The sequence below is a fragment of the Oncorhynchus kisutch genome, linkage group LG18 (assembly GCF_002021735.2).
Source record: "Oncorhynchus kisutch isolate 150728-3 linkage group LG18, Okis_V2, whole genome shotgun sequence".
Taxonomy (NCBI): domain Eukaryota; kingdom Metazoa; phylum Chordata; class Actinopteri; order Salmoniformes; family Salmonidae; genus Oncorhynchus; species Oncorhynchus kisutch.
Genome location: NC_034191.2, coordinates 17,570,678 through 17,576,677, shown reverse-complemented (window position 1 = coordinate 17,576,677; position 6,000 = coordinate 17,570,678).

Here is a 6,000-nt window from a genome sequence, read left to right as displayed (position 1 = left end):
CTGGTCTGTCTGGCCTTGGACCACCAGTAACTGGGCCGCCTCTCCAGACCTGTCCCCCGTCTTCCTCCTCCCTGTCTGTTCTGTCTGGCCTTGGACCATCAGTAACTGGGTCCCCTCTCCAGACCTGTCCCCCGTCTTCCTCCTCCCTGTCTGTTCTGTCTGGCCTTGGACCACCAGTAACTGGGCCCCCTCTCCAGACCTGTCCCCCGTCTTCCTCCTCCCTGTCTGTTCTGTCTGGCCTTGGACCACCAGTAACTGGGCCGCCTCTCCAGACCTGTCCCCCGTCTTCCTCCTCCCTGTCTGGTCTGTCTGGCCTTGGACCACCAGTAACTGGGCCGCCTCTCCAGACCTGTCCCCCGTCTTCCTCCTCCCTGTCTGGTCTGTCTGGCCTTGGACCACCAGTAACTGGGCCCCCTTTCCAGACCTGTCCCCCGTCTTCCTCCTCCCTGTCTGTTCTGTCTGGCCTTGGACCACCAGTAACTGGGCCGCCTCTCCAGACCTGTCTCCCGTCTTCCTCCTCCCTGTCTGTTCTGTCTGGCCTTGGACCACCAGTAACTGGGCCTCCTCTCCAGACCTGTCCCCCGTCTTCCTCCTCCCTGTCTGTTCTGTCTGGCCTTGGACCATCAGTAACTGGGTCCCCTCTCCAGACCTGTCCCCCGTCTTCCTCCTCCCTGTCTGGTCTGTCTGGCCTTGGACCACCAGTAACTGGGCCGCCTCTCCAGATCTGTCCCCCGTCTTCCTCCTCCCTGTCTGGTCTGTCTGGCCTTGGACCACCAGTAACTGGGCCGCCTCTCCAGATCTGTCCCCCGTCTTCCTCCTCCCTGGCTGGTCTGTCTGGCCGTGGACCACCAGTAACTGGGCCGCCTCTTCAGACTTGTCCCCTGTCTTCCTCCTCCCTGTCTCGTCTGTCTGGCCTTGGCGGCCATTGTTTCTCCAGCCCAGACAGATAATCTCATTGTGGGTGTTGAACACTGGTGATCGTCTGTGTGTGTGTGTGTGTGTGTGTGTGTGTGTGTGTGTGTGTGTGTGTGTGTGTGTGTGTGTGTGTGTGTGTGTGTGTGTGTGTGTGTGTGTTACTTATTGCTTAATGAGCAAAGTGAGAAAAAAACACCTCATTTATTTTTTATATTTACCTGCAGATGCATAGGGTGACACAAACTCCGTACCCATAGCAACTCCAGGTGAATGAAGGTGTGTGTGCTGGTGGGACTGTATGCGCCTGTATGTTGTTTAACTTTAGCTCCCCTCTCCCAATCCACCCTGGGGAGAACAAAATCATTGATTACACTCCAGGTGTTGAATAAATCTCACTAAGAGGTCCACAAAAATATCCCTGGCCTACTGTGTCTAGGTCTCTCTCCCTCTCTCAATTACATTTCTATTTAAGGGGCTTTATTGGCATGGGAAACGTATGTTAACATTGCCAAAGCAAATTAAATAGATACCAAAAAAAGTGAAATCAACCAATTTTTGGAATAAAGACAAAGACATCTCTCTCTCTCTCTGCCTCAACCTTCCTTCTTCCACCGTCGTTCTGTCATTTTTGTCCTCCTCTCTACTCATGTCCTCTGTCCTGTCCTCTGTCCTGTCCTCCACACGGTCCTATTAACAGCAGACTGACAGACAGAGCAGTATTGTGTTCAGTGATTGGGCCACTCAACCAAGGCCCTCTCAGCCATTAAACATCTCCACTGATTAGCTCAGAACAGGGACTGAGGTCCATGAGCCCGACCTGCCCGACTCAGCTTACCCCCAGAGTGGAAGCAGGTGGAAACTATCCAGCACCGAAATGGCCGACTAAATGTTAAAGAGTCATATCCTGGCTCCTACAGTGTGACAGTTGCACAAGTCAGGGGACATGTAAAATAGAGCTCCTTGACAAGTGGTCTGTCTAATGCGAAACATGATAATGGTCGTACAGAAAGACAGACATAAAAACTCACACACACGCACACACACACACCTAAATGACAACTGTAGTAGACACAGACACAGACACAGACACAGACACAGACACAGACACAGACACAGACACAGACACAGACACACACACACACACACACAGACACAGACACAGACACAGACACAGACACAGACACAGACACACACACACACACACACACACACACACACACACACACAGACACAGACACAGACACACACACAGACACAGACACATCAACAAAAATAATAATGCACATTAGTCATTTTCACAAAAACAAATTCAAATTCCCATTGATTTCATGGACAATAGCTGTGGTACCTCTCCTGTGTCTGTGCTCTACTGTGGTCCCTTTCCATCAGGCAGTCTGATAGTCCATGGCAGACAGAGGAGACTGTCGTGACCTTTCTCTCCATCAGGCAGTCTGATAGTCCATGGCAGACAGAGGAGACTGTAATGACCTTTCTCTCCATCAGGCAGTCTGATAGTCCATGGCAGACAGAGGAGACTGTAATGACCTTTCACTCCATCAGGTAGTCTGATAGTCCATGGCAGACAGAGGAGACTGTCGTGACCTTTCTCTCCATCAGGCAGTCTGATAGTCCATGGCAGACAGAGGAGACTGTCGTGACCTTTCTCTCCATCAGGCAGTCTGATAGTCCATGGCAGACAGAGGAGACTGTAATGACCTTTCACTCCATCAGGTAGTCTGATAGTCCATGGCAGACAGAGGAGACTGTCGTGACCTTTCTCTCCATCAGGCAGTCTGATAGTCCATGGCAGACAGAGGAGACTGTCATGACCTTTCTCTCCATCAGGCAGTCTGATAGTCCATGGCAGACAGAGGAGACTGTCGTGACCTTTCTCTCCATCAGGCAGTCTGATAGTCCATGGCAGACAGAGGAGACTGTAATGACCTTTCACTCCATCAGGTAGTCTGATAGTCCATGGCAGACAGAGGAGACTGTCGTGACCTTTCTCTCCATCAGGCAGTCTGATAGTCCATGGCAGACAGAGGAGACTGTAGTGACCTTTCTCTCCATCAGGTAGTCTGATAGTCCATGGCAGACAGAGGAGACTGTAATGACCTTTCTCTCCATCAGGCAGTCTGATAGTCCATGGCAGACAGAGGAGACTGTAATGACCTTTCTCTCCATCAGACAGTCTGATAGTCCATGGCAGACAGAGGAGACTGTAATGACCTTTCTCTCCATCAGACAGTCTGATAGTCCATGGCAGACAGAGGAGACTGTAATGACCTTTCTCTCCATCAGGCAGTCTGATAGTCCATGGCAGACAGAGGAGACTGTAATGACCTTTCTCTCCATCAGGCAGTCTGATTGTCCATGGCAGACAGAGGAGACTGTAAGTACCTTTCTGCTCTTAATCCATGCTGACAAAGCCTGCAGGCTGCAGCACACACACACACATTCACACACTCACACTCACACTCGCACACACACACACACGCACATGAACACACACACTCGCACACATGCACACACTCACACACACACACATGAACACACACACTCTACTCTACTGTATCTACTGTACGTATATACAACTGCCTTCAACAAGTACTATGGACAGTAAAGAGTATAAACTACCCACTGGCCACAGACATCTGAGTATAAACTACCCACTGGCCACAGACAATAGACAAAAACTACCCACTGTCCACAGACAATAGACAAAAACTACCCATTGGCCACAGACAATAGACTATAAGTTTAAGTTTACTACCCACTGGCCACAGATATCAGAATATACATGACCCACTGGCCACAGACATCAGAGTGTAAACTACCCACCGGCCACAGACATAAGAGTGTAAACTACCCACTGGCCACAGACAATAGACTATAAACTACCCACTGGTCACAGATATTAGACTATAAACTACCCACTGGGCACAGACAATAGACTATAAACTACCTACTGGACACAGATAATAGAATATAAACTACTCACTGGCCACAGACATTAGACTATAAACTACCCACTAGCCACAGACATCAGAGTATACACTACCCACTGGCCACAGACTTCAGCGTATAAACTACCCACTAGCCACAGACATCAGAGTATACACTACCCACTGGCCACAGACAATAGACTATAAACTACCCACTGGCCACAGACAATAGACTATAAACTATCCCCTGGCCACAGACATCAGAGTATACACTACCCACTGGCCACAGACATTAGACTATAAACTACCCACTGGCCACAGATATTAGACTATAAACTACCCACTGGCCACAGACATTAGACTATAAACTACCCACTGGCCACAGACAATAGACTATAAACTACCCACTGGCCACAGACATTAGACTATAAACTACCCAATGGCCACGGACAATAGACTATAAACTACCCACTGGACACAGAGAATAGACTATAAACTACCCACTGGCCACAGACATTAGACTATAAACTACCCACTGGCCACAGACAATAGACTATAAACTACCCACTGGCCACAGACAATTAGACTATAAACTACCCACTGGCCACAGACATTAGACTATAAACTACCCATTGGCCACAGACAATATACTATAAACTACCCACTAGCCACAGACATTAGACTATAAACTACCCACTGGCCACAGACATTAGACTATAATCTACCCACTGGCCACAGACATTAGACTATAAACTACCCACTGGCCACAGACATTAAACTATAAACTACCCACTGGCCACAGACATTAGACTATAAACTACCCACTGGCCACAGACATTAGACTATAATCTACCCACTGGCCACAGACAATAGACTATAAACTACCCACTGGCCACAGACATTAGACTATAAACTACCCACTGGCCACAGACATTAGACTATAATCTACCCACTGGCCACAGACATTAGACTATAAACTACCCACTGGCCACAGACATTCGACTATAAGCTACCCACTGGCCACAGACATTAGACATTAAACTACCCACTGGCCACAGACATTAGACTATAAACTACCCACTGGCCACAGACATTAGACTATAAACTACACACTGGCCACAGACAATAGACTATAAACTACCCACTGGCCACAGACAATTAGACTATAAACTACCCACTGGCCACAGACATTAGACTATAAACTACCCATTGGCCACAGACAATATACTATAAACTACCCACTAGCCACAGACATTAGACTATAAACTACCCACTGGCCACAGACATTAGACTATAATCTACCCACTGGCCACAGACATTAGACTATAAACTACCCACTGGCCACAGACATTAAACTATAAACTACCCACTGGCCACAGACATTAGACTATAAACTACCCACTGGCCACAGACATTAGACTATAATCTACCCACTGGCCACAGACAATAGACTATAAACTACCCACTGGCCACAGACATTAGACTATAAACTACCCACTGGCCACAGACATTAGACTATAATCTACCCACTGGCCACAGACATTAGACTATAAACTACCCACTGGCCACAGACATTCGACTATAAGCTACCCACTGGCCACAGACATTAGACATTAAACTACCCACTGGCCACAGACATTAGACTATAAACTACCCACTGGCCACAGACATCAGTTGATTTACATTTGGTTGAGTTGTTACATAAATAGTCACCATGTCATTGGATGTACATTAACAGTTGGGTGAAAGAAAGAGCAAATTCTCTTAGATTGGATACAAATCCAATCAGTTTTCCATCTTGCCCAGTGGGTAGGCTCTTCGTATTCCTTTGTAAGTGTTTGTGAGTAAGTGTTTGTGAAAGGATATCTGAAATGACTGGTGTGTTTTTGAAGGGAGAATTGTCTGTAATTCAATTGTGATATATAGAAGATATAAAAGCCGTATGTGAAATAGAATAGCTGAAATGATGGATTGGCTTTGAAAGACGGTTGTAGTGTTTTCTAACGTAGTGACGTAACAGTCTATGACGGACAGCTCTTCTAAGCTCCACTGTTTGAGGATTAGAGGGGAGAAATATGCTTATGGAATATAGTGAATAAAACATGAGTCCTATTCAGGAGAGAAGAAGGGATGATGCGTG